Source organism: Rhinoderma darwinii, assembly GCF_050947455.1.
Source record: "Rhinoderma darwinii isolate aRhiDar2 chromosome 2 unlocalized genomic scaffold, aRhiDar2.hap1 SUPER_2_unloc_31, whole genome shotgun sequence".
NCBI classification, from domain to species: Eukaryota; Metazoa; Chordata; class Amphibia; order Anura; family Rhinodermatidae; genus Rhinoderma; species Rhinoderma darwinii.
In genome coordinates, this window is record NW_027461698.1 from 99,916 (window position 1) to 127,605 (window position 27,690).

General features: G+C 47.2%; 20 non-coding genes across 20 annotated transcripts; all 20 read right to left on the minus strand.

Moving 5' to 3' along the window:
• Window positions 1-138: 138 nt before the first annotated feature.
• On the minus strand, window positions 139-329 carry LOC142677076 (U2 spliceosomal RNA). The gene has a single exon (XR_012852131.1). It is a non-coding gene; the product is annotated as a U2 spliceosomal RNA (small nuclear RNA).
• Window positions 330-1,466: 1,137 nt separating this feature from the next.
• Window positions 1,467-1,657, minus strand: LOC142677427 (U2 spliceosomal RNA). The gene has a single exon (XR_012852447.1). It is a non-coding gene; the product is annotated as a U2 spliceosomal RNA (small nuclear RNA).
• A 1,108-nt stretch (window positions 1,658-2,765) lies between these two features.
• LOC142677077 (U2 spliceosomal RNA) lies at window positions 2,766-2,956 on the minus strand. The gene has a single exon (XR_012852132.1). It is a non-coding gene; the product is annotated as a U2 spliceosomal RNA (small nuclear RNA).
• A 1,135-nt stretch (window positions 2,957-4,091) lies between these two features.
• Window positions 4,092-4,282, minus strand: LOC142677078 (U2 spliceosomal RNA). Its single transcript, XR_012852133.1, has one exon. It is a non-coding gene; the product is annotated as a U2 spliceosomal RNA (small nuclear RNA).
• A 1,127-nt stretch (window positions 4,283-5,409) lies between these two features.
• Window positions 5,410-5,600, minus strand: LOC142677080 (U2 spliceosomal RNA). Its single transcript, XR_012852135.1, has one exon. It is a non-coding gene; the product is annotated as a U2 spliceosomal RNA (small nuclear RNA).
• Window positions 5,601-6,724: 1,124 nt separating this feature from the next.
• On the minus strand, window positions 6,725-6,915 carry LOC142677081 (U2 spliceosomal RNA). Its single transcript, XR_012852136.1, has one exon. It is a non-coding gene; the product is annotated as a U2 spliceosomal RNA (small nuclear RNA).
• Window positions 6,916-8,033: 1,118 nt separating this feature from the next.
• On the minus strand, window positions 8,034-8,224 carry LOC142677083 (U2 spliceosomal RNA). The gene has a single exon (XR_012852137.1). It is a non-coding gene; the product is annotated as a U2 spliceosomal RNA (small nuclear RNA).
• A 1,124-nt stretch (window positions 8,225-9,348) lies between these two features.
• On the minus strand, window positions 9,349-9,539 carry LOC142677502 (U2 spliceosomal RNA). Its single transcript, XR_012852516.1, has one exon. It is a non-coding gene; the product is annotated as a U2 spliceosomal RNA (small nuclear RNA).
• Window positions 9,540-12,016: 2,477 nt separating this feature from the next.
• On the minus strand, window positions 12,017-12,207 carry LOC142677084 (U2 spliceosomal RNA). Its single transcript, XR_012852138.1, has one exon. It is a non-coding gene; the product is annotated as a U2 spliceosomal RNA (small nuclear RNA).
• Window positions 12,208-13,320: 1,113 nt separating this feature from the next.
• Window positions 13,321-13,511, minus strand: LOC142677387 (U2 spliceosomal RNA). The gene has a single exon (XR_012852412.1). It is a non-coding gene; the product is annotated as a U2 spliceosomal RNA (small nuclear RNA).
• A 1,128-nt stretch (window positions 13,512-14,639) lies between these two features.
• Window positions 14,640-14,830, minus strand: LOC142677085 (U2 spliceosomal RNA). The gene has a single exon (XR_012852139.1). It is a non-coding gene; the product is annotated as a U2 spliceosomal RNA (small nuclear RNA).
• A 1,127-nt stretch (window positions 14,831-15,957) lies between these two features.
• Window positions 15,958-16,148, minus strand: LOC142677086 (U2 spliceosomal RNA). The gene has a single exon (XR_012852140.1). It is a non-coding gene; the product is annotated as a U2 spliceosomal RNA (small nuclear RNA).
• A 1,132-nt stretch (window positions 16,149-17,280) lies between these two features.
• LOC142677464 (U2 spliceosomal RNA) lies at window positions 17,281-17,471 on the minus strand. Its single transcript, XR_012852481.1, has one exon. It is a non-coding gene; the product is annotated as a U2 spliceosomal RNA (small nuclear RNA).
• Window positions 17,472-18,741: 1,270 nt separating this feature from the next.
• LOC142677465 (U2 spliceosomal RNA) lies at window positions 18,742-18,932 on the minus strand. Its single transcript, XR_012852482.1, has one exon. It is a non-coding gene; the product is annotated as a U2 spliceosomal RNA (small nuclear RNA).
• Window positions 18,933-20,196: 1,264 nt separating this feature from the next.
• On the minus strand, window positions 20,197-20,387 carry LOC142677087 (U2 spliceosomal RNA). The gene has a single exon (XR_012852141.1). It is a non-coding gene; the product is annotated as a U2 spliceosomal RNA (small nuclear RNA).
• A 1,121-nt stretch (window positions 20,388-21,508) lies between these two features.
• Window positions 21,509-21,699, minus strand: LOC142677484 (U2 spliceosomal RNA). Its single transcript, XR_012852499.1, has one exon. It is a non-coding gene; the product is annotated as a U2 spliceosomal RNA (small nuclear RNA).
• A 1,124-nt stretch (window positions 21,700-22,823) lies between these two features.
• LOC142677518 (U2 spliceosomal RNA) lies at window positions 22,824-23,014 on the minus strand. Its single transcript, XR_012852530.1, has one exon. It is a non-coding gene; the product is annotated as a U2 spliceosomal RNA (small nuclear RNA).
• A 1,128-nt stretch (window positions 23,015-24,142) lies between these two features.
• Window positions 24,143-24,333, minus strand: LOC142677088 (U2 spliceosomal RNA). The gene has a single exon (XR_012852142.1). It is a non-coding gene; the product is annotated as a U2 spliceosomal RNA (small nuclear RNA).
• A 1,129-nt stretch (window positions 24,334-25,462) lies between these two features.
• Window positions 25,463-25,653, minus strand: LOC142677089 (U2 spliceosomal RNA). Its single transcript, XR_012852143.1, has one exon. It is a non-coding gene; the product is annotated as a U2 spliceosomal RNA (small nuclear RNA).
• A 1,129-nt stretch (window positions 25,654-26,782) lies between these two features.
• LOC142677090 (U2 spliceosomal RNA) lies at window positions 26,783-26,973 on the minus strand. Its single transcript, XR_012852144.1, has one exon. It is a non-coding gene; the product is annotated as a U2 spliceosomal RNA (small nuclear RNA).
• Between the last annotated feature and the right edge of the window lie 717 nt (window positions 26,974-27,690).

Below are 27,690 nucleotides of genomic sequence, written 5' to 3' on the forward strand. Positions count from 1 at the left end.
TCACACATGACTGTACAAATGCATTGTCCAACAGGTGTTGAAATAATGGGATTAAAAGGGGAGATCCCATCCGAAAGACAAAAACAATGGCAAACACAAAAAGCACTTTTGGAATCTGATTTTAGTAAACACATAAGGAAAGGGTGCACCGGTCCTGGAAATACTGCAATACCAGGTCAATGCGTGGAGTGGACAGAGCAAGCTCTATTTCCATCTCCCTGTTCTAAAAATCCATTTAATATATGGTCCCCAGATAGGGGACGTATCAGATATTAAACTGATAAGAACAGATACTACACTTGATCTTAGCCAAAAGGCCGAGAAGCGATAACCCGAACGTGCCGCGCGTTTTGCTTCTTTTGCTTGCACCACAATGCAGTGCTGAAAGAGGAGGAATCGACATAAAAACGCCTTCCTGGCAACGCCCAAATGCCCTCCTGCCGTGCAAACACTGGCAGCAGCAGCAGCAGCAGCAGCAGCAGCAGCAGTAAGTCCATGCCCACTGCCACCCCTTCTCCTTTCACACCTTGTATCAGCTTTAATCCAGTCCAGTGCTGCCTGCTGAGCAGCACTGACCAACACTGCCTGGGCCCAGGCTTTTATCTCTGAGGCCCCATTATGATGTCAGAAAGCTGGCTCTGGCTCCTGAGGTCTCCACTATGACACGTGCAAAGTTCCGTCTGAACTTTATATAAGACGGTGCGGCTCAGTCAGTCACTCAGTGTTGCCTGAGAGGGCAACACTGCAACAGCCGGCCCCCAGGCTGTCTTTTTTTTGCACAGCTAGTTGCCTCCAGGAGGCCACAAGAGGGAGACAAGGGACTGCAAAATGGAAAATAGGCATCCACCAACTTTACAGACAACTTGTTCTCCTTGCTCCTACAACCTCCATCCTTGCACAGTTTGTTATTCTTCCAGGTAACATAGTAACAAATCCAAATTGCTGCTCTCTTTGTAGGCAAGCAAGGGTTTGTTGCAACTGCAATTCTTACTTCTTCTTGAAATGTAGGGACCACAGTACATTCCATCACATCCATCTAGTGTACACAGGTAGGTCCATTGTGACGGGCGGGCGGGCGGGCGGGCTGGCTGCTTTAATGGCTGTTTGCTGTTCCCCTACTCCACTCCACTATTTGACTATGGTGCTGCATCAATCAGTGGCTGGCTCAGGTGCAGCTCTTTAACCTACCTAGGAGGGAGGGCGGAGAGAAGACAAGGAAGGTGAATGAGCTGTTCCAATGTGAAATGCCGGAAACACAGAAACACAGACGACACAAAATAAGAGGTGGCAATGTATTAATTAATTGCATTTAATAAATTAGCTCATTATCACACATGACTGTACAAATGCATTGTCCAACAGGTGTTGAAATAATGGGATTAAAAGGGGAGATCCCATCCGAAAGACAAAAACAATGGCAAACACAAAAAGCACTTTTGGAATCTGATTTTAGTAAACACATAAGGAAAGGGTGCACAGGTCCTGGAAATACTGCAATACCAGGTCAATGCGTGGAGTGGACAGAGCAAGCTCTATTTCCATCTCCCTGTTCTAAAAATCCATTTAATATATGGTCCCCAGATAGGGGACGTATCAGATATTAAACTGATAAGAACAGATACTACACTTGATCTTAGCCAAAAGGCCGAGAAGCGATAACCCGAACGTGCCGCGCGTTTTGCTTCTTTTGCTTGCACCACAATGCAGTGCTGAAAGAGGAGGAATCGACATAAAAACGCCTTCCTGGCAACGCCCAAATGCCCTCCTGCCGTGCAAACACTGGCAGCAGCAGCAGCAGCAGCAGCAGTAAGTGCATGCCCACTGCCACCCCTTCTCCTTTCACACCTTGTATCAGCTTTAATCCAGTCCAGTGCTGCCTGCTGAGCAGCACTGACCAACACTGCCTGGGCCCAGGCTTTTATCTCTGAGGCCCCATTATGATGTCAGAAAGCTGGCTCTGGCTCCTGAGGTCTCCACTATGACACGTGCAAAGTTCCGTCTGAACTTTATATAAGACGGTGCGGCTCAGTCAGTCACTCAGTGTTGCCTGAGAGGGCAACACTGCAACAGCCGGCCCCCAGGCTGTCTTTTTTTTGCACAGCTAGTTGCCTCCAGGAGGCCACAAGAGGGAGACAAGGGACTGCAAAATGGAAAATAGGCATCCACCAACTTTACAGACAACTTGTTCTCCTTGCTCCTACAACCTCCATCCTTGCACAGTTTGTTATTCTTCCAGGTAACATAGTAACAAATCCAAATTGCTGCTCTCTTTGTAGGCAAGCAAGGGTTTGTTGCAACTGCAATTCTTACTTCTTCTAGAAATGTAGGGACCACAGTACATTCCATCACATCCATCTAGTGTACACAGGTAGGTCCATTGGGTAGGGCCAGGTTAATGGCTGTTTGCTGTTCCCCTACTCCACTCCACTATTTGACTATGGTGCTGCATCAATCAGTGGCTGGCTCAGGTGCAGCTCTTTAACCTACCTAGGAGGGAGGGCGGAGAGAAGACAAGGAAGGTGAATGAGCTGTTCCAATGTGAAATGCCGGAAACACAGAAACACAGACGACACAAAACAAGAGGTGGCAATGTATTAATTAATTGCATTTAATAAATTAGCTCATTATCACACATGACTGTACAAATGCATTGTCCAACAGGTGTTGAAATAATGGGATTAAAAGGGGAGATCCCATCCGAAAGACAAAAACAATGGCAAACACAAAAAGCACTTTTGGAATCTGATTTTAGTAAACACATAAGGAAAGGGTGCACCGGTCCTGGAAATACTGCAATACCAGGTCAATGCGTGGAGTGGACAGAGCAAGCTCTATTTCCATCTCCCTGTTCTAAAAATCCATTTAATATATGGTCCCCAGATAGGGGACGTATCAGATATTAAACTGATAAGAACAGATACTACACTTGATCTTAGCCAAAAGGCCGAGAAGCGATAACCCGAACGTGCCGCGCGTTTTGCTTCTTTTGCTTGCACCACAATGCAGTGCTGAAAGAGGAGGAATCGACATAAAAACGCCTTCCTGGCAACGCCCAAATGCCCTCCTGCCGTGCAAACACTGGCAGCAGCAGCAGCAGCAGCAGCAGCAGTAAGTGCATGCCCACTGCCACCCCTTCTCCTTTCACACCTTGTATCAGCTTTAATCCAGTCCAGTGCTGCCTGCTGAGCAGCACTGACCAACACTGCCTGGGCCCAGGCTTTTATCTCTGAGGCCCCATTATGATGTCAGAAAGCTGGCTCTGGCTCCTGAGGTCTCCACTATGACACGTGCAAAGTTCCGTCTGAACTTTATATAAGACGGTGCGGCTCAGTCAGTCACTCAGTGTTGCCTGAGAGGGCAACACTGCAACAGCCGGCCCCCAGGCTTTCTTTTTTTTGCACAGCTAGTTGCCTCCAGGAGGCCACAAGAGGGAGACAAGGGACTGCAAAATGGAAAATAGGCATCCACCAACTTTACAGACAACTTGTTCTCCTTGCTCCTACAACCTCCATCCTTGCACAGTTTGTTATTCTTCCAGGTAACATAGTAACAAATCCAAATTGCTGCTCTCTTTGTAGGCAAGCAAGGGTTTGTTGCAACTGCAATTCTTACTTCTTCTTGAAATGTAGGGACCACAGTACATTCCATCACATCCATCTAGTGTACACAGGTAGGTCCATTGTGACGGGCGGGCGGGCGGGCGGGCTGGCTGCTTTAATGGCTGTTTGCTGTTCCCCTACTCCACTCCACTATTTGACTATGGTGCTGCATCAATCAGTGGCTGGCTCAGGTGCAGCTCTTTAACCTACCTAGGAGGGAGGGCGGAGAGAAGACAAGGAAGGTGAATGAGCTGTTCCAATGTGAAATGCCGGAAACACAGAAACACAGACGACACAAAACAAGAGGTGTCAATGTATTAATTAATTAATTGCATTTAATAAATTAGCTCATTATCACACATGACTGTACAAATGCATTGTCCAACAGGTGTTGAAATAATGGGATTAAAAGGGGAGATCCCATCCGAAAGACAAAAACAATGGCAAACACAAAAAGCACTTTTGGAATCTGATTTTAGTAAACACATAAGGAAAGGGTGCACCGGTCCTGGAAATACTGCAATACCAGGTCAATGCGTGGAGTGGACAGAGCAAGCTCTATTTCCATCTCCCTGTTCTAAAAATCCATTTAATATATGGTCCCCAGATAGGGGACGTATCAGATATTAAACTGATAAGAACAGATACTACACTTGATCTTAGCCAAAAGGCCGAGAAGCGATAACCCGAACGTGCCGCGCGTTTTGCTTCTTTTGCTTGCACCACAATGCAGTGCTGAAAGAGGAGGAATCGACATAAAAACGCCTTCCTGGCAACGCCCAAATGCCCTCCTGCCGTGCAAACACTGGCAGCAGCAGCAGCAGCAGTAAGTGCATGCCCACTGCCACCCCTTCTCCTTTCACACCTTGTATCAGCTTTAATCCAGTCCAGTGCTGCCTGCTGAGCAGCACTGACCAACACTGCCTGGGCCCAGGCTTTTATCTCTGAGGCCCCATTATGATGTCAGAAAGCTGGCTCTGGCTCCTGAGGTCTCCACTATGACACGTGCAAAGTTCCGTCTGAACTTTATATAAGACGGTGCGGCTCAGTCAGTCACTCAGTGTTGCCTGAGAGGGCAACACTGCAACAGCCGGCCCCCAGGCTGTCTTTTTTTTGCACAGCTAGTTGCCTCCAGGAGGCCACAAGAGGGAGACAAGGGACTGCAAAATGGAAAATAGGCATCCACCAACTTTACAGACAACTTGTTCTCCTTGCTCCTACAACCTCCATCCTTGCACAGTTTGTTATTCTTCCAGGTAACATAGTAACAAATCCAAATTGCTGCTCTCTTTGTAGGCAAGCAAGGGTTTGTTGCAACTGCAATTCTTACTTCTTCTTGAAATGTAGGGACCACAGTACATTCCATCACATCCATCTAGTGTACACAGGTAGGTCCATTGTGACGGGCGGGCGGGCGGGCGGGCTGGCTGCTTTAATGGCTGTTTGCTGTTCCCCTACTCCACTCCACTATTTGACTATGGTGCTGCATCAATCAGTGGCTGGCTCAGGTGCAGCTCTTTAACCTACCTAGGAGGGAGGGCGGAGAGAAGACAAGGAAGGTGAATGAGCTGTTCAAAATGTGAAATGCCGGAAACACAGAAACACAGACGACACAAAACAAGAGGTGTCAATGTATTAATTAATTAATTGCATTTAATAAATTAGCTCATTATCACACATGACTGTACAAATGCATTGTCCAACAGGTGTTGAAATAATGGGATTAAAAGGGGAGATCCCATCCGAAAGACAAAAACAATGGCAAACACAAAAAGCACTTTTGGAATCTGATTTTAGTAAACACATAAGGAAAGGGTGCACCGGTCCTGGAAATACTGCAATACCAGGTCAATGCGTGGAGTGGACAGAGCAAGCTCTATTTCCATCTCCCTGTTCTAAAAATCCATTTAATATATGGTCCCCAGATAGGGGACGTATCAGATATTAAACTGATAAGAACAGATACTACACTTGATCTTAGCCAAAAGGCCGAGAAGCGATAACCCGAACGTGCCGCGCGTTTTGCTTCTTTTGCTTGCACCACAATGCAGTGCTGAAAGAGGAGGAATCGACATAAAAACGCCTTCCTGGCAACGCCCAAATGCCCTTCTGCCGTGCAAACACTGGCAGCAGCAGCAGCAGCAGCAGCAGTAAGTGCATGCCCACTGCCACCCCTTCTCCTTTCACACCTTGTATCAGCTTTAATCCAGTCCAGTGCTGCCTGCTGAGCAGCACTGACCAACACTGCCTGGGCCCAGGCTTTTATCTCTGAGGCCCCATTATGATGTCAGAAAGCTGGCTCTGGCTCCTGAGGTCTCCACTATGACACGTGCAAAGTTCCGTCTGAACTTTATATAAGACGGTGCGGCTCAGTCAGTCACTCAGTGTTGCCTGAGAGGGCAACACTGCAACAGCCGGCCCCCAGGCTGTCTTTTTTTTGCACAGCTAGTTGCCACCAGGAGGCCACAAGAGGGAGACAAGGGACTGCAAAATGGAAAATAGGCATCCACCAACTTTACAGACAACTTGTTCTCCTTGCTCCTACAACCTCCATCCTTGCACAGTTTGTTATTCCTCCAGGTAACATAGTAACAAATCCAAATTGCTGCTCTCTTTGTAGGCAAGCAAGGGTTTGTTGCAACTGCAATTCTTACTTCTTCTTGAAATGTAGGGACCACAGTACATTCCATCACATCCATCTAGTGTACACAGGTAGGTCCATTGTGACGGGCGGGCGGGCGGGTTGGCTGCTTTAATGGCTGTTTGCTGTTCCCCTACTCCACTCCACTATTTGACTATGGTGCTGCATCAATCAGTGGCTGGCTCAGGTGCAGCTCTTTAACCTACCTAGGAGGGAGGGCGGAGAGAAGACAAGGAAGGTGAATGAGCTGTTCCAATGTGAAATGCCGGAAACACAGAAACACAGACGACACAAAACAAGAGGTGGCAATGTATTAATTAATTGCATTTAATAAATTAGCTCATTATCACACATGACTGTACAAATGCATTGTCCAACAGGTGTTGAAATAATGGGATTAAAAGGGGAGATCCCATCCGAAAGACAAAAACAATGGCAAACACAAAAAGCACTTTTGGAATCTGATTTTAGTAAACACATAAGGAAAGGGTGCACCGGTCCTGGAAATACTGCAATACCAGGTCAATGCGTGGAGTGGACAGAGCAAGCTCTATTTCCATCTCCCTGTTCTAAAAATCCATTTAATATATGGTCCCCAGATAGGGGACGTATCAGATATTAAACTGATAAGAACAGATACTACACTTGATCTTAGCCAAAAGGCCGAGAAGCGATAACCCGAACGTGCCGCGCGTTTTGCTTCTTTTGCTTGCACCACAATGCAGTGCTGAAAGAGGAGGAATCGACATAAAAACGCCTTCCTGGCAACGCCCAAATGCCCTCCTGCCGTGCAAACACTGGCAGCAGCAGCAGCAGCAGTAAGTGCATGCCCACTGCCACCCCTTCTCCTTTCACACCTTGTATCAGCTTTAATCCAGTCCAGTGCTGCCTGCTGAGCAGCACTGACCAACACTGCCTGGGCCCAGGCTTTTATCTCTGAGGCCCCATTATGATGTCAGAAAGCTGGCTCTGGCTCCTGAGGTCTCCACTATGACACGTGCAAAGTTCCGTCTGAACTTTATATAAGACGGTGCGGCTCAGTCAGTCACTCAGTGTTGCCTGAGAGGGCAACACTGCAACAGCCGGCCCCCAGGCTGTCTTTTTTTTGCACAGCTAGTTGCCTCCAGGAGGCCACAAGAGGGAGACAAGGGACTGCAAAATGGAAAATAGGCATCCACCAACTTTACAGACAACTTGTTCTCCTTGCTCCTACAACCTCCATCCTTGCACAGTTTGTTATTCTTCCAGGTAACATAGTAACAAATCCAAATTGCTGCTCTCTTTGTAGGCAAGCAATGGTTTGTTGCAACTGCAATTCTTACTTCTTCTTGAAATGTAGGGACCACAGTACATTCCATCACATCCATCTAGTGTACACAGGTAGGTCCATTGTGACGGGCGGGCGGGCGGGCTGGCTGCTTTAATGGCTGTTTGCTGTTCCCCTACTCCACTCCACTATTTGACTATGGTGCTGCATCAATCAGTAGCTGGCTCAGGTGCAGCTCTTTAACCTACCTAGGAGGGAGGGCGGAGAGAAGACAAGGAAGGTGAATGAGCTGTTCCAATGTGAAATGCCGGAAACACAGAAACACAGACGACACAAAACAAGAGGTGGCAATGTATTAATTAATTGCATTTAATAAATTAGCTCATTATCACACATGACTGTACAAATGCATTGTCCAACAGGTGTTGAAATAATGGGATTAAAAGGGGAGATCCCATCCGAAAGACAAAAACAATGGCAAACACAAAAAGCACTTTTGGAATCTGATTTTAGTAAACACATAAGGAAAGGGTGCACCGGTCCTGGAAATACTGCAATACCAGGTCAATGCGTGGAGTGGACAGAGCAAGCTCTATTTCCATCTCCCTGTTCTAAAAATCCATTTAATATATGGTCCCCAGATAGGGGACGTATCAGATATTAAACTGATAAGAACAGATACTACACTTGATCTTAGCCAAAAGGCCGAGAAGCGATAACCCGAACGTGCCGCGCGTTTTGCTTCTTTTGCTTTCACCACAATGCAGTGCTGAAAGAGGAGGAATCGACATAAAAACGCCTTCCTGGCAACGCCCAAATGCCCTCCTGCCGTGCAAACACTGGCAGCAGCAGCAGCAGCAGCAGCAGTAAGTGCATGCCCACTGCCACCCCTTCTCCTTTCACACCTTGTATCAGCTTTAATCCAGTCCAGTGCTGCCTGCTGAGCAGCACTGACCAACACTGCCTGGGCCCAGGCTTTTATCTCTGAGGCCCCATTATGATGTCAGAAAGCTGGCTCTGGCTCCTGAGGTCTCCACTATGACACGTGCAAAGTTCCGTCTGAACTTTATATAAGACGGTGCGGCTCAGTCAGTCACTCAGTGTTGCCTGAGAGGGCAACACTGCAACAGCCGGCCCCCAGGCTGTCTTTTTTTTGCACAGCTAGTTGCCTCCAGGAGGCCACAAGAGGGAGACAAGGGACTGCAAAATGGAAAATAGGCATCCACCAACTTTACAGACAACTTGTTCTCCTTGCTCCTACAACCTCCATCCTTGCACAGTTTGTTATTCTTCCAGGTAACATAGTAACAAATCCAAATTGCTGCTCTCTTTGTAGGCAAGCAAGGGTTTGTTGCAACTGCAATTCTTACTTCTTCTTGAAATGTAGGGACCACAGTACATTCCATCACATCCATCTAGTGTACACAGGTAGGTCCATTGTGACGGGCGGGCGGGCGGGCTGGCTGCTTTAATGGCTGTTTGCTGTTCCCCTACTCCACTCCACTATTTGACAATGGTGCTGCATCAATCAGTGGCTGGCTCAGGTGCAGCTCTTTAACCTACCTAGGAGGGAGGGCGGAGAGAAGACAAGGAAGGTGAATGAGCTGTTCCAATGTGAAATGCCGGAAACACAGAAACACAGACGACACAAAACAAGAGGTGGCAATGTATTAATTAATTGCATTTAATAAATTAGCTCATTATCACACATGACTGTACAAATGCATTGTCCAACAGGTGTTGAAATAATGGGATTAAAAGGGGAGATCCCATCCGAAAGACAAAAACAATGGCAAACACAAAAAGCACTTTTGGAATCTGATTTTAGTAAACACATAAGGAAAGGGTGCACCGGTCCTGGAAATACTGCAATACCAGGTCAATGCGTGGAGTGGACAGAGCAAGCTCTATTTCCATCTCCCTGTTCTAAAAATCCATTTAATATATGGTCCCCAGATAGGGGACGTATCAGATATTAAACTGATAAGAACAGATACTACACTTGACCTTAGCCAAAAGGCCGAGAAGCGATAACCCGAACGTGCCGCGCGTTTTGCTTCTTTTGCTTGCACCACAATGCAGTGCTGAAAGAGGAGGAATCGACATAAAAACGCCTTCCTGGCAACGCCCAAATGCCCTCCTGCCGTGCAAACACTGGCAGCAGCAGCAGCAGCAGTAAGTGCATGCCCACTGCCACCCCTTCTCCTTTCACACCTTGTATCAGCTTTAATCCAGTCCAGTGCTGCCTGCTGAGCAGCACTGACCAACACTGCCTGGGCCCAGGCTTTTATCTCTGAGGCCCCATTATGATGTCAGAAAGCTGGCTCTGGCTCCTGAGGTCTCCACTATGACACGTGCAAAGTTCCGTCTGAACTTTATATAAGACGGTGCGGCTCAGTCAGTCACTCAGTGTTGCCTGAGAGGGCAACACTGCAACAGCCGGCCCCCAGGCTGTCTTTTTTTTGCACAGCTAGTTGCCTCCAGGAGGCCACAAGAGGGAGACAAGGGACTGCAAAATGGAAAATAGGCATCCACCAACTTTACAGACAACTTGTTCTCCTTGCTCCTACAACCTCCATCCTTGCACAGTTTGTTATTCTTCCAGGTAACATAGTAACAAATCCAAATTGCTGCTCTCTTTGTAGGCAAGCAAGGGTTTGTTGCAACTGCAATTCTTACTTCTTCTTGAAATGTAGGGACCACAGTACATTCCATCACATCCATCTAGTGTACACAGGTAGGTCCATTGTGACGGGCGGGCGGGCGGGCGGGCTGGCTGCTTTAATGGCTGTTTGCTGTTCCCCTACTCCACTCCACTATTTGACTATGGTGCTGCAGCAATCAGTGGCTGGCTCAGGTGCAGCTCTTTAACCTACATAGGAGGGAGGGCGGAGAGAAGACAAGGAAGGTGAATGAGCTGTTCCAATGTGAAATGCCGGAAACACAGAAACACAGACGACACAAAACAAGAGGTGGCAATGTATTAATTAATTGCATTTAATAAATTAGCTCATTATCACACATGACTGTACAAATGCATTGTCCAACAGGTGTTGAAATAATGGGATTAACCCCTTAACGCCGAAGGACGGATATATCCGTCCTCAGCAGCTGCTAGTTCGCGCAGGAGGACGGATATATCCGTCCTGTGATCGCGCGGGTACTGACAGTTTACCCACGCGATCAGCGGCAGGAGCACGGCTGTTATACACAGCCTGGCTCCTGCTGCAACTGCCGGAATCGAAGCACGCGCCGATTCCGGCAGTTTAACCCATTAAATGCCGCTGTCAACAGTGACAGCGGCATTTAATGTGTTTGACAGAGGGGGGAACTCCCTCTGTCTCCCGATCGGCGCCCCCGCAAACAAATCGCGGGTCGCCGTCGGGTTTCCATGACAGCCGGGGGTCTAACAAAGACCCCCAGGTCTGTCTTCAGCATCTGCCTGTTAGGCGATGCCAGAGGCATGACCTAACAGGTTGCCTGTCAGTTTTACACTGACAGGCAATAATGCTTTGGTATACGAAGTATACCAAAGCATTATATATGCGATCGGCATATCGCATAGTGAAGTCCCCTGGTGGGACTAAAAAAAAAAAAGTAAAACCGTTAAATAAAGTTTGTGAAAAAAAAAATAAAAAAAATTACAGTCAAAGTCAAATAAAACTACTTTTTTGCCCCAAAAAGTGGTTTTATTTAATAAAACGGTCAAAACAAATCACACATACACATATATGGTATCCCCGCGATCGTAACAACTTGACCAATAAAATGAACACATTAATTAAACCGCCGGATGAACGGCGTCCAAAGAAAACGCAAAAAACAACGGCAAAATTCTCTCTTTTCTCCCATTCCCCCCATAAAAAATAAAATAAAAGTTAATCTATAAGTCCTATGTACCCCAAAATAGTACTAATGAAAACTACACATTGTCCCGCAAAAATCAATCCCACGTACGGCCACATCGATGGAAAAATAAAAAAAATTACGGCTCTTGGAACGCGGCGATGCAAAAACAAGTAATTTTTTTCTAAAAGGGTTTTTATTGTGCAAACGTAGAAAAAACATATAAAACCTTTACACATTTGGTATCCCTGTAATCGTGCCGACCCATAGAATAAAGTTAACATGTTATTTACGCTGCATAGTAAACGGCGTAAATTTATAACGTGAAAATTAATGCTGGAATAGCTGCTTATTTTCAATTCTCTCCTAAAATAAAGTTAATAAAAGTTAATCAATATGTTATAAGCATCTAAAAATGGTACAATTACAAAATACAACTCGTCCCGCAAAAAACAAGCCCTTATACGGCTATGTCGACGGAATAAAAAAAGAGTTACGACTCTTGGAATGCGACCGTGGAAAAACAAAAAATAATCCTTGGTCATTAACGTGCAAAATGGCCCGGTCATTAAGGGGTTAAAAGGGGAGATCCCATCCGAAAGACAAAAACAATGGCAAACACAAAAAGCACTTCTGGAATCTGATTTTAGTAAACACATAAGGAAAGGGTGCACCGGTCCTGGAAATACTGCAATACCAGGTCAATGCGTGGAGTGGACAGAGCAAGCTCTATTTCCATCTCCCTGTTCTAAAAATCCATTTAATATATGGTCCCCAGATAGGGGACGTATCAGATATTAAACTGATAAGAACAGATACTACACTTGATCTTAGCCAAAAGGCCGAGAAGCGATAACCCGAACGTGCCGCGCGTTTTGCTTGCACCACAATGCAGTGCTGAAAGAGGAGGAATCGACATAAAAACGCCTTCCTGGCAACGCCCAAATGCCCTCCTGCCGTGCAAACACTGGCAGCAGCAGCAGCAGCAGTAAGTGCATGCCCACTGCCACCCCTTCTCCTTTCACACCTTGTATCAGCTTTAATCCAGTCCAGTGCTGCCTGCTGAGCAGCACTGACCAACACTGCCTGGGCCCAGGCTTTTATCTCTGAGGCCCCATTATGATGTCAGAAAGCTGGCTCTGGCTCCTGAGGTCTCCACTATGACACGTGCAAAGTTCCGTCTGAACTTTATATAAGACGGTGCGGCTCAGTCAGTCACTCAGTGTTGCCTGAGAGGGCAACACTGCAACAGCCGGCCCCCAGGCTGTCTTTTCTTTGCACAGCTAGTTGCCTCCAGGAGGCCACAAGAGGGAGACAAGGGACTGCAAAATGGAAAATAGGCATCCACCAACTTTACAGACAACTTGTTCTCCTTGCTCCTACAACCTCCATCCTTGCACAGTTTGTTATTCTTCCAGGTAACATAGTAACAAATCCAAATTGCTGCTCTCTTTGTAGGCAAGCAAGGGTTTGTTGCAACTGCAATTCTTACTTCTTCTTGAAATGTAGGGACCACAGTACATTCCATCACATCCATCTAGTGTACACAGGTAGGTCCATTGTGACGGGCGGGCGGGCGGGCGGGCTGGCTGCTTTAATGGCTGTTTGCTGTTCCCCTACTCCACTCCACTATTTGACTATGGTGCTGCATCAATCAGTGGCTGGCTCAGGTGCAGCTCTTTAACCTACATAGGAGGGAGGGCGGAGAGAAGACAAGGAAGGTGAATGAGCTGTTCCAATGTGAAATGCCGGAAACACAGAAACACAGACGACACAAAACAAGAGGTGGCAATGTATTAATTAATTGCATTTAATAAATTAGCTCATTATCACACATGACTGTACAAATGCATTGTCCAACAGGTGTTGAAATAATGGGATTAAAAGGGGAGATCCCATCCGAAAGACAAAAACAATGGCAAACACAAAAAGCACTTTTGGAATCTGATTTTAGTAAACACATAAGGAAAGGGTGCACCGGTCCTGGAAATACTGCAATACCAGGTCAATGCGTGGAGTGGACAGAGCAAGCTCTATTTCCATCTCCCTGTTCTAAAAATCCATTTAATATATGGTCCCCATTTAGGGGACGTATCAGATATTAAACTGATAAGAACAGATACTACACTTGATCTTAGCCAAAAGGCCGAGAAGCGATAACCCGAACGTGCCGCGCGTTTTGCTTCTTTTGCTTGCACCACAATGCAGTGCTGAAAGAGGAGGAATCGACATAAAAACGCCTTCCTGGCAACGCCCAAATGCCCTCCTGCCGTGCAAACACTGGCAGCAGCAGCAGCAGCAGCAGCAGTAAGTGCATGCCCACTGCCACCCCTTCTCCTTTCACACCTTGTATCAGCTTTAATCCAGTCCAGTGCTGCCTGCTGAGCAGCACTGACCAACACTGCCTGGGCCCAGGCTTTTATCTCTGAGGCCCCATTATGATGTCAGAAAGCTGGCTCTGGCTCCTGAGGTCTCCACTATGACACGTGCAAAGTTCCGTCTGAACTTTATATAAGACGGTGCGGCTCAGTCAGTCACTCAGTGTTGCCTGAGAGGGCAACACTGCAACAGCCGGCCCCCAGGCTGTCTTTTTTTTGCACAGCTAGTTGCCTCCAGGAGGCCACAAGAGGGAGACAAGGGACTGCAAAATGGAAAATAGGCATCCACCAACTTTACAGACAACTTGTTCTCCTTGCTCCTACAACCTCCATCCTTGCACAGTTTGTTATTCTTCCAGGTAACATAGTAACAAATCCAAATTGCTGCTCTCTTTGTAGGCAAGCAAGGGTTTGTTGCAACTGCAATTCTTACTTCTTCTTGAAATGTAGGGACCACAGTACATTCCATCACATCCATCTAGTGTACACAGGTAGGTCCATTGTGACGGGCGGGCGGGCGGGCGGGCTGGCTGCTTTAATGGCTGTTTGCTGTTCCCCTACTCCACTCCACTATTTGACTATGGTGCTGCATCAATCAGTTGCTGGCTCAGGTGCAGCTCTTTAACCTACCTAGGAGGGAGGGCGGAGAGAAGACAAGGAAGGTGAATGAGCTGTTCCAATGTGAAATGCCGGAAACACAGAAACACAGACGACACAAAACAAGAGGTGGCAATGTATTAATTAATTGCATTTAATAAATTAGCTCATTATCACACATGACTGTACAAATGCATTGTCCAACAGGTGTTGAAATAATGGGATTAAAAGGGGAGATCCCATCCGAAAGACAAAAACAATGGCAAACACAAAAAGCACTTTTGGAATCTGATTTTAGTAAACACATAAGGAAAGGGTGCACCGGTCCTGGAAATACTGCAATACCAGGTCAATGCGTGGAGTGGACAGAGCAAGCTCTATTTCCATCTCCCTGTTCTAAAAATCCATTTAATATATGGTCCCCAGATAGGGGACGTATCAGATATTAAACTGATAAGAACAGATACTACACTTGATCTTAGCCAAAAGGCCGAGAAGCGATAACCCGAACGTGCCGCGCGTTTTGCTTCTTTTGCTTGCACCACAATGCAGTGCTGAAAGAGGAGGAATCGACATAAAAACGCCTTCCTGGCAACGCCCAAATGCCCTCCTGCCGTGCAAACACTGGCAGCAGCAGCAGCAGCAGCAGCAGTAAGTGCATGCCCACTGCCACCCCTTCTCCTTTCACACCTTGTATCAGCTTTAATCCAGTCCAGTGCTGCCTGCTGAGCAGCACTGACCAACACTGCCTGGGCCCAGGCTTTTATCTCTGAGGCCCCATTATGATGTCAGAAAGCTGGCTCTGGCTCCTGAGGTCTCCACTATGACACGTGCAAAGTTCCGTCTGAACTTTATATAAGACGGTGCGGCTCAGTCAGTCACTCAGTGTTGCCTGAGAGGGCAACACTGCAACAGCCGGCCCCCAGGCTGTCTTTTTTTTGCACAGCTAGTTGCCTCCAGGAGGCCACAAGAGGGAGACAAGGGACTGCAAAATGGAAAATAGGCATCCACCAACTTTACAGACAACTTGTTCTCCTTGCTCCTACAACCTCCATCCTTGCACAGTTTGTTATTAACCAGGTAACATAGTAACAAATCCAAATTGCTGCTCTCTTTGTAGGCAAGCAAGGGTTTGTTGCAACTGCAATTCTTACTTCTTCTTGAAATGTAGGGACCACAGTACATTCCATCACATCCATCTAGTGTACACAGGTAGGTCCATTGTGACGGGCGGGCGGGCGGGCGGGCTGGCTGCTTTAATGGCTGTTTGCTGTTCCCCTACTCCACTCCACTATTTGACTATGGTGCTGCATCAATCAGTGGCTGGCTCAGTTGCAGCTCTTTAACCTACCTAGGAGGGAGGGCTGAGAGAAGACAAGGAAGGTGAATGAGCTGTTCCAATGTGAAATTCCGGAAACACAGAAACACAGACGACACAAAACAAGAGGTGGCAATGTATTAATTAATTGCATTTAATAAATTAGCTCATTATCACACATGACTGTACAAATGCATTGTCCAACAGGTGTTGAAATAATGGGATTAAAAGGGGAGATCCCATCCGAAAGACAAAAACAATGGCAAACACAAAAAGCACTTTTGGAATCTGATTTTAGTAAACACATAAGGAAAGGGTGCACCGGTCCTGGAAATACTGCAATACCAGGTCAATGCGTGGAGTGGACAGAGCAAGCTCTATTTCCATCTCCCTGTTCTAAAAATCCATTTAATATATGGTCCCCAGATAGGGGACGTATCAGATATTAAACTGATAAGAACAGATACTACACTTGATCTTAGCCAAAAGGCCGAGAAGCGATAACACGAACGTGCCGCGCGTTTTGCTTCTTTTGCTTGCACCACATTGCAGTGCTGAAAGAGGAGGAATCGACATAAAAACGCCTTCCTGGCAACGCCCAAATGCCCTCCTGCCGTGCAAACACTGGCAGCAGCAGCAGCAGCAGCAGCAGTAAGTGCATGCCCACTGCCACCCCTTCTCCTTTCACACCTTGTATCAGCTTTAATCCAGTCCAGTGCTGCCTGCTGAGCAGCACTGACCAACACTGCCTGGGCCCAGGCTTTTATCTCTGAGGCCCCATTATGATGTCAGAAAGCTGGCTCTGGCTCCTGAGGTCTCCACTATGACACGTGCAAAGTACCGTCTGAACTTTATATAAGACGGTGCGGCTCAGTCAGTCACTCAGTGTTGCCTGAGAGGGCAACACTGCAACAGCCGGCCCCCAGGCTGTCTTTTTTTTGCACAGCTAGTTGCCTCCAGGAGGCCACAAGAGGGAGACAAGGGACTGCAAAATGGAAAATAGGCATCCACCAACTTTACAGACAACTTGTTCTCCTTGCTCCTACAACCTCCATCCTTGCACAGTTTGTTATTCTTCCAGGTAACATAGTAACAAATCCAAATTTCTGCTCTCTTTGTAGGCAAGCAAGGGTTTGTTGCAACTGCAATTCTTACTTCTTATTGAAATGTAGGGACCACAGTACATTCCATCATATCCATCTAGTGTACACAGGTAGGTCCATTGTGACGGGCGGGCGGGCGGGCGGGCGGGCTGGCTGCTTTAATGGCTGTTTGCTGTTCCCCTACTCCACTCCACTATTTGACTATGGTGCTGCATCAATCAGTGGCTGGCTCAGGTGCAGCTCTTTAACCTACCTAGGAGGGAGGGCGGAGAGAAGACAAGGAAGGTGAATGAGCTGTTCCAATGTGAAATGCCGGAAACACAGAAACACAGACGACACAAAACAAGAGGTGGCAATGTATTAATTAATTGCATTTAATAAATTAGCTCATTATCACACATGACTGTACAAATGCATTGTCCAACAGGTGTTGAAATAATGGGATTAAAAGGGGAGATCCCATCCGAAAGACAAAAACAATGGCAAACACAAAAAGCACTTTTGGAATCTGATTTTAGTAAACACATAAGGAAAGGGTGCACCGGTCCTGGAAATACTGCAATACCAGGTCAATGCGTGGAGTGGACAGAGCAAGCTCTATTTCCATCTCCCTGTTCTAAAAATCCATTTAATATATGGTCCCCAGATAGGGGACGTATCAGATATTAAACTGATAAAAACAGATACTACACTTGATCTTAGCCAAAAGGCCGAGAAGCGATAACCCGAACGGGCCGCGCGTTGACCGAGCCTGCCCAATACTGCTGTTCACCCCTTGCAGCGATTCAGCCTACTCCTAGGCAATTCCATGGGGCCCTGCAGGCTCACACACACTCACAGCTACTAAGCGGGAGGTGAATAAAGGCCGGAGAGGAAGCAAGACAGGATTTGCTTCTTTTGCTTGCACCACAATGCAGTGCTGAAAGAGGAGGAATCGACATAAAAACGCCTTCCTGGCAACGCCCAAATGCCCTCCTGCCGTGCAAACACTGGCAGCAGCAGCAGCAGCAGCAGTAAGTGCATGCCCACTGCCACCCCTTCTCCTTTCACACCTTGTATCAGCTTTAATCCAGTCCAGTGCTGCCTGCTGAGCAGCACTGACCAACACTGCCTGGGCCCAGGCTTTTATCTCTGAGGCAACATTATGATGTCAGAAAGCTGGCTCTGGCTCCTGAGGTCTCCACTATGACACGTGCAAAGTTCCGTCTGAACTTTATATAAGACGGTGCGGCTCAGTCAGTCACTCAGTGTTGCCTGAGAGGGCAACACTGCAACAGCCGGCCCCCAGGCTGTCTTTTTTTTGCACAGCTAGTTGCCTCCAGGAGGCCACAAGAGGGAGACAAGGGACTGCAAAATGGAAAATAGGCATCCACCAACTTTACAGACAACTTGTTCTCCTTGCTCCTACAACCTCCATCCTTGCACAGTTTGTTATTCTTCCAGGTAACATAGTAACAAATCCAAATTGCTGCTCTCTTTGTAGGCAAGCAAGGGTTTGTTGCAACTGCAATTCTTACTTCTTCTTGAAATGTAGGGACCACAGTACATTCCATCACATCCATCTAGTGTACACAGGTAGGTCCATTGTGACGGGCGGGCGGGCGGGCGGGCTGGCTGCTTTAATGGCTGTTTGCTGTTCCCCTACTCCACTCCACTATTTGACTATGGTGCTGCATCAATCAGTGGCTGGCTCAGGTGCAGCTCTTTAACCTACCTAGGAGGGAGGGCGGAGAGAAGACAAGGAAGGTGAATGAGCTGTTCCAATGAGAAATGCCGGAAACACAGAATCACAGACGACACAAAACAAGAGGTGGCAATGTATTAATTAATTGCATTTAATAAATTAGCTCATTATCACACATGACTGTACAAATGCATTGTCCAACAGGTGTTGAAATAATGGGATTAAAAGGGGAGATCCCATCCGAAAGACAAAAACAATGGCAAACACAAAAAGCACTTTTGGAATCTGATTTTAGTAAACACATAAGGAAAGGGTGCACCGGTCCTGGAAATACTGCAATACCAGGTCAATGCGTGGAGTGGACAGAGCAAGCTCTATTTCCATCTCCCTGTTCTAAAAATCCATTTAATATATGGTCCCCAGATAGGGGACGTATCAGATATTAAACTGATAAAAACAGATACTACACTTGATCTTAGCCAAAAGGCCGAGAAGCGATAACCCGAACGGGCCGCGCGTTGACCGAGCCTGCCCAATACTGCTGTTCACCCCTTGCAGCGATTCAGCCTACTCCTAGGCAATTCCATGGGGCCCTGCAGGCTCACACACACTCACAGCTACTAAGCGGGAGGTGAATAAAGGCCGGAGAGGAAGCAAGACAGGATTTGCTTCTTTTGCTTGCACCACAATGCAGTGCTGAAAGAGGAGGAATCGACATAAAAACGCCTTCCTGGCAACGCCCAAATGCCCTCCTGCCGTTCAAACACTGGCAGCAGCAGCAGCAGTAAGTGCATGCCCACTGCCACCCCTTCTCCTTTCACACCTTGTATCAGCTTTAATCCAGTCCAGTGCTGCCTGCTGAGCAGCACTGACCAACACTGCCTGGGCCCAGGCTTTTATCTCTGAGGCAACATTATGATGTCAGAAAGCTGGCTCTGGCTCCTGAGGTCTCCACTATGACACGTGCAAAGTTCCGTCTGAACTTTATATAAGACGGTGCGGCTCAGTCAGTCACTCAGTGTTGCCTGAGAGGGCAACACTGCAACAGCCGGCCCCCAGGCTGTCTTTTTTTTGCACAGCTAGTTGCCTCCAGGAGGCCACAAGAGGGAGACAAGGGACTGCAAAATGGAAAATAGGCATCCACCAACTTTACAGACAACTTGTTCTCCTTGCTCCTACAACCTCCATCCTTGCACAGTTTGTTATTCTTCCAGGTAACATAGTAACAAATCCAAATTGCTGCTCTCTTTGTAGGCAAGCAAGGGTTTGTTGCAACTGCAATTCTTACTTCTTCTTGAAATGTAGGGACCACAGTACATTCCATCACATCCATCTAGTGTACACAGGTAGGTCCATTGTGACGGGCGGGCGGGCGGGCGGGCTGGCTGCTTTAATGGCTGTTTGCTGTTCCCCTACTCCACTCCACTATTTGACTATGGTGCTGCATCAATCAGTGGCTGGCTCAGGTGCAGCTCTTTAACCTACCTAGGAGGGAGGGCGGAGAGAAGACAAGGAAGGTGAATGAGCTGTTCCAATGAGAAATGCCGGAAACACAGAATCACAGACGACACAAAACAAGAGGTGGCAATGTATTAATTAATTGCATTTAATAAATTAGCTCATTATCACACATGACTGTACAAATGCATTGTCCAACAGGTGTTGAAATAATGGGATTAAAAGGGGAGATCCCATCCGAAAGACAAAAACAATGGCAAACACAAAAAGCACTTTTGGAATCTGATTTTAGTAAACACATAAGGAAAGGGTGCACCGGTCCTGGAAATACTGCAATACCAGGTCAATGCGTGGAGTGGACAGAGCAAGCTCTATTTCCATCTCCCTGTTCTAAAAATCCATTTAATATATGGTCCCCAGATAGGGGACGTATCAGATATTAAACTGATAAGAACAGATACTACACTTGATCTTAGCCAAAAGGCCGAGAAGCGATAACCCGAACGTGCCGCGCGTTTTGCTTCTTTTGCTTGCACCACAATGCAGTGCTGAAAGAGGAGGAATCGACATAAAAACGCCTTCCTGGCAACGCCCAAATGCCCTCCTGCCGTGCAAACACTGGCAGCAGCAGCAGCAGCAGCAGTAAGTGCATGCCCACTGCCACCCCTTCTCCTTTCACACCTTGTATCAGCTTTAATCCAGTCCAGTGCTGCCTGCTGAGCAGCACTGACCAACACTGCCTGGGCCCAGGCTTTTATCTCTGAGGCCCCATTATGATGTCAGAAAGCTGGCTCTGGCTCCTGAGGTCTCCACTATGACACGTGCAAAGTTCCGTCTGAACTTTATATAAGACGGTGCGGCTCAGTCAGTCACTCAGTGTTGCCTGAGAGGGCAACACTGCAACAGCCGGCCCCCAGGCTGTCTTTTTTTTGCACAGCTAGTTGCCTCCAGGAGGCCACAAGAGGGAGACAAGGGACTGCAAAATGGAAAATAGGCATCCACCAACTTTACAGACAACTTGTTCTCCTTGCTCCTACAACCTCCATCCTTGCACAGTTTGTTATTCTTCCAGGTAACATAGTAACAAATCCAAATTGCTGCTCTCTTTGTAGGCAAGCAAGGGTTTGTTGCAACTGTAATTCTTACTTCTTCTTGAAATGTAGGGACCACAGTACATTCCATCACATCCATCTAGTGTACACAGGTAGGTCCATTGTGACGGGCGGGCGGGCGGGCTGGCTGCTTTAATGGCTGTTTGCTGTTCCCCTACTCCACTCCACTATTTGACTATGGTGCTGCATCAATCAGTGGCTGGCTCAGGTGCAGCTCTTTAACCTACCTAGGAGGGAGGGCGGAGAGAAGACAAGGAAGGTGAATGAGCTGTTCCAATGTGAAATGCCGGAAACACAGAAACACAGACGACACAAAACAAGAGGTGGCAATGTATTAATTAATTGCATTTAATAAATTAGCTCATTATCACACATGACTGTACAAATGCATTGTCCAACAGGTGTTGAAATAATGGGATTAAAAGGGGAGATCCCATCCGAAAGACAAAAACAATGGCAAACACAAAAAGCACTTTTGGAATCTGATTTTAGTAAACACATAAGGAAAGGGTGCACCGGTCCTGGAAATACTGCAATACCAGGTGAATGCGTGGAGTGGACAGAGCAAGCTCTATTTCCATCTCCCTGTTCTAAAAATCCATTTAATATATGGTCCCCAGATAGGGGACGTATCAGATATTAAACTGATAAGAACAGATACTACACTTGATCTTAGCCAAAAGGCCGAGAAGCGATAACCCGAACGTGCCGCGCGTTTTGCTTCTTTTGCTTGCACCACAATGCAGTGCTGAAAGAGGAGGAATCGACATAAAAACGCCTTCCTGGCAACGCCCAAATGCCCTCCTGCCGTGCAAACACTGGCAGCAGCAGCAGCAGCAGCAGCAGTAAGTGCATGCCCACTGCCACTCCTTCTCCTTTCACACCTTGTATCAGCTTTAATCCAGTCCAGTGCTGCCTGCTGAGCAGCACTGACCAACACTGCCTGGGCCCAGGCTTTTATCTCTGAGGCCCCATTATGATGTCAGAAAGCTGGCTCTGGCTCCTGAGGTCTCCACTATGACACGTGCAAAGTTCCGTCTGAACTTTATATAAGACGGTGCGGCTCAGTCAGTCACTCAGTGTTGCCTGAGAGGGCAACACTGCAACAGCCGGCCCCCAGGCTGTCTTTTTTTTGCACAGCTAGTTGCCTCCAGGAGGCCACAAGAGGGAGACAAGGGACTGCAAAATGGAAAATAGGCATCCACCAACTTTACAGACAACTTGTTCTCCTTGCTCCTACAACCTCCATCCTTGCACAGTTTGTTATTCTTCCAGGTAACATAGTAACAAATCCAAATTGCTGCTCTCTTTGTAGGCAAGCAAGGGTTTGTTGCAACTGCAATTCTTACTTCTTCTTGAAATGTAGGGACCACAGTACATTCCATCACATCCATCTAGTGTACACAGGTAGGTCCATTGTGACGGGCGGGCGGGCGGGCTGGCTGCTTTAATGGCTGTTTGCTGTTCCCCTACTCCACTCCACTATTTGACTATGGTGCTGCATCAATCAGTGGCTGGCTCAGGTGCAGCTCTTTAACCTACCTAGGAGGGAGGGCGGAGAGAAGACAAGGAAGGTGAATGAGCTGTTCCAATGTGAAATGCCGGAAACACAGAAACACAGACGACACAAAACAAGAGGTGGCAATGTATTAATTAATTGCATTTAATAAATTAGCTCATTATCACACATGACTGTACAAATGCATTGTCCAACAGGTGTTGAAATAATGGGATTAAAAGGGGAGATCCCATCCGAAAGACAAAAACAATGGCAAACACAAAAAGCACTTTTGGAATCTGATTTTAGTAAACACATAAGGAAAGGGTGCACCGGTCCTGGAAATACTGCAATACCAGGTCAATGCGTGGAGTGGACAGAGCAAGCTCTATTTCCATCTCCCTGTTCTAAAAATCCATTTAATATATGGTCCCCAGATAGGGGACGTATCAGATATTAAACTGATAAGAACAGATACTACACTTGATCTTAGCCAAAAGGCCGATAAGCGATAACCCGAACGTGCCGCGCGTTTTGCTTCTTTTGCTTGCACCACAATGCAGTGCTGAAAGAGGAGGAATCGACATAAAAACGCCTTCCTGGCAACGCCCAAATGCCTTCCTGCCGTGCAAACACTGGCAGCAGCAGCAGCAGCAGCAGCAGTAAGTGCATGCCCACTGCCACCCCTTCTCCTTTCACACCTTGTATCAGCTTTAATCCAGTCCAGTGCTGCCTGCTGAGCAGCACTGACCAACACTGCCTGGGCCCAGGCTTTTATCTCTGAGGCCCCATTATGATGTCAGAAAGCTGGCTCTGGCTCCTGAGGTCTCCACTATGACACGTGCAAAGTTCCGTCTGAACTTTATATAAGACGGTGCGGCTCAGTCAGTCACTCAGTGTTGCCTGAGAGGGCAACACTGCAACAGCCGGCCCCCAGGCTGTCTTTTTTTTGCACAGCTAGTTGCCTCCAGGAGGCCACAAGAGGGAGACAAGGGACTGCAAAATGGAAAATAGGCATCCACCAACTTTACAGACAACTTGTTCTCCTTGCTCCTACAACCTCCATCCTTGCACAGTTTGTTATTCTTCCAGGTAACATAGTAACAAATCCAAATTGCTGCTCTCTTTGTAGGCAAGCAAGGGTTTGTTGCAACTGCAATTCTTACTTCTTCTTGAAATGTAGGGACCACAGTACATTCCATCACATCCATCTAGTGTACACAGGTAGGTCCATTGTGACGGGCGGGCGGGCGGGCGGGCTGGCTGCTTTAATAGCTGTTTGCTGTTCCCCTACTCCACTCCACTATTTGACTATGGTGCTGCATCAATCAGTGGCTGGCTCAGGTGCAGCTCTTTAACCTACCTAGGAGGGAGGGCGGAGAGAAGACAAGGAAGGTGAATGAGCTGTTCCAATGTGAAATGCCGGAAACACAGAAACACAGACGACACAAAACAAGAGGTGGCAATGTATTAATTAATTGCATTTAATAAATTAGCTCATTATCACACATGACTGTACAAATGCATTGTCCAACAGGTGTTGAAATAATGGGATTAAAAGGGGAGATCCCATCCGAAAGACAAAAACAATGGCAAACACAAAAAGCACTTTTGGAATCTGATTTTAGTAAACACATAAGGAAAGGGTGCACCGGTCCTGGAAATACTGCAATACCAGGTCAATGCGTGGAGTGGACAGAGCAAGCTCTATTTCCATCTCCCTGTTCTAAAAATCCATTTAATATATGGTCCCCAGATAGGGGACGTATCAGATATTAAACTGATAAGAACAGATACTACACTTGATCTTAGCCAAAAGGCCGAGAAGCGATAACCCGAACGTGCCGCGCGTTTTGCTTCTTTTGCTTGCACCACAATGCAGTGCTGAAAGAGGAGGAATCTACATAAAAACGCCTTCCTGGCAACGCCCAAATGCCCTCCTGCCGTGCAAACACTGGCAGCAGCAGCAGCAGCAGCAGCAGTAAGTGCATGCCCACTGCCACCCCTTCTCCTTTCACACCTTGTATCAGCTTTAATCCAGTCCAGTGCTGCCTGCTGAGCAGCACTGACCAACACTGCCTGGGCCCAGGCTTTTATCTCTGAGGCCCCATTATGATGTCAGAAAGCTGGCTCTGGCTCCTGAGGTCTCCACTATGACACGTGCAAAGTTCCGTCTGAACTTTATATAAGACGGTGCGGCTCAGTCAGTCACTCAGTGTTGCCTGAGAGGGCAACACTGCAACAGCCGGCCCCCAGGCTGTCTTTTTTTTGCACAGCTAGTTGCCTCCAGGAGGCCACAAGAGGGAGACAAGGGACTGCAAAATGGAAAATAGGCATCCACCAACTTTACAGACAACTTGTTCTCCTTGCTCCTACAACCTCCATCCTTGCACAGTTTGTTATTCTTCCAGGTAACATAGTAACAAATCCAAATTGCTGCTCTCTTTGTAGGCAAGCAAGGGTTTGTTGCAACTGCAATTCTTACTTCTTCTTGAAATGTAGGGACCACAGTACATTCCATCACATCCATCTAGTGTACACAGGTAGGTCCATTGTGACGGGCGGGCGGGCGGGCTGGCTGCTTTAATGGCTGTTTGCTGTTCCCCTACTCCACTCCACTATTTGACTATGGTGCTGCATCAATCAGTGGCTGGCTCAGGTGCAGCTCTTTAACCTACCTAGGAGGGAGGGCGGAGAGAAGACAAGGAAGGTGAATGAGCTGTTCAAAATGTGAAATGCCGGAAACACAGAAACACAGACGACACAAAACAAGAGGTGTCAATGTATTAATTAATTAATTGCATTTAATAAATTAGCTCATTATCACACATGACTGTACAAATGCATTGTCCAACAGGTGTTGAAATAATGGGATTAAAAGGGGAGATCCCATCCGAAAGACAAAAACAATGGCAAACACAAAAAGCACTTTTGGAATCTGATTTTAGTAAACACATAAGGAAAGGGTGCACCGGTCCTGGAAATACTGCAATACCAGGTCAATGCGTGGAGTGGACAGAGCAAGCTCTATTTCCATCTCCCTGTTCTAAAAATCCATTTAATATATGGTCCCCAGATAGGGGACGTATCAGATATTAAACTGATAAGAACAGATACTACACTTGATCTTAGCCAAAAGGCCGAGAAGCGATAACCCGAACGTGCCGCGCGTTTTGCTTCTTTTGCTTGCACCACAATGCAGTGCTGAAAGAGGAGGAATCGACATAAAAACGCCTTCCTGGCAACGCCCAAATGCCCTCCTGCCGTGCAAACACTGGCAGCAGCAGCAGCAGCAGCAGCAGTAAGTGCATGCCCACTGCCACCCCTTCTCCTTTCACACCTTGTATCAGCTTTAATCCAGTCCAGTGCTGCCTGCTGAGCAGCACTGACCAACACTGCCTGGGCCCAGGCTTTTATCTCTGAGGCCCCATTATGATGTCAGAAAGCTGGCTCTGGCTCCTGAGGTCTCCACTATGACACGTGCAAAGTTCCGTCTGAACTTTATATAAGACGGTGCGGCTCAGTCAGTCACTCAGTGTTGCCTGAGAGGGCAACACTGCAACAGCCGGCCCCCAGGCTGTCTTTTTTTTGCACAGCTAGTTGCCTCCAGGAGGCCACAAGAGGGAGACAAGGGACTGCAAAATGGAAAATAGGCATCCACCAACTTTACAGACAACTTGTTCTCCTTGCTCCTACAACCTCCATCCTTGCACAGTTTGTTATTCTTCCAGGTAACATAGTAACAAATCCAAATTGCTGCTCTCTTTGTAGGCAAGCAAGGGTTTGTTGCAACTGCAATTCTTACTTCTTCTTGAAATGTAGGGACCACAGTACATTCCATCACATCCATCTAGTGTACACAGGTAGGTCCATTGTGACGGGCGGGCGGGCGGGCTGGCTGCTTTAATGGCTGTTTGCTGTTCCCCTACTCCACTCCACTATTTGACTATGGTGCTGCATCAATCAGTGGCTGGCTCAGGTGCAGCTCTTTAACCTACCTAGGAGGGAGGGCGGAGAGAAGACAAGGAAGGTGAATGAGCTGTTCAAAATGTGAAATGCCGGAAACACAGAAACACAGACGACACAAAACAAGAGGTGTCAATGTATTAATTAATTAATTGCATTTAATAAATTAGCTCATTATCACACATGACTGTACAAATGCATTGTCCAACAGGTGTTGAAATAATGGGATTAAAAGGGGAGATCCCATCCGAAAGACAAAAACAATGGCAAACACAAAAAGCACTTTTGGAATCTGATTTTAGTAAACACATAAGGAAAGGGTGCACCGGTCCTGGAAATACTGCAATACCAGGTCAATGCGTGGAGTGGACAGAGCAAGCTCTATTTCCATCTCCCTGTTCTAAAAATCCATTTAATATATGGTCCCCAGATAGGGGACGTATCAGATATTAAACTGATAAGAACAGATACTACACTTGATCTTAGCCAAAAGGCCGAGAAGCGATAACCCGAACGTGCCGCGCGTTTTGCTTCTTTTGCTTGCACCACAATGCAGTGCTGAAAGAGGAGGAATCGACATAAAAACGCCTTCCTGGCAACGCCCAAATGCCCTCCTGCCGTGCAAACACTGGCAGCAGCAGCAGCAGCAGCAGCAGCAGTAAGTGCATGCCCACTGCCACCCCTTCTCCTTTCACACCTTGTATCAGCTTTAATCCAGTCCAGTGCTGCCTGCTGAGCAGCACTGACCAACACTGCCTGGGCCCAGGCTTTTATCTCTGAGGCCCCATTATGATGTCAGAAAGCTGGCTCTGGCTCCTGAGGTCTCCACTATGACACGTGCAAAGTTCCGTCTGAACTTTATATAAGACGGTGCGGCTCAGTCAGTCACTCAGTGTTGCCTGAGAGGGCAACACTGCAACAGCCGGCCCCCAGGCTGTCTTTTTTTTGCACAGCTAGTTGCCTCCAGGAGGCCACAAGAGGGAGACAAGGGACTGCAAAATGGAAAATAGGCATCCACCAACTTTACAGACAACTTGTTCTCCTTGCTCCTACAACCTCCATCCTTGCACAGTTTGTTATTCTTCCAGGTAACATAGTAACAAATCCAAATTGCTGCTCTCTTTGTAGGCAAGCAAGGGTTTGTTGCAACTGCAATTCTTACTTCTTCTTGAAATGTAGGGACCACAGTACATTCCATCACATCCATCTAGTGTACACAGGTA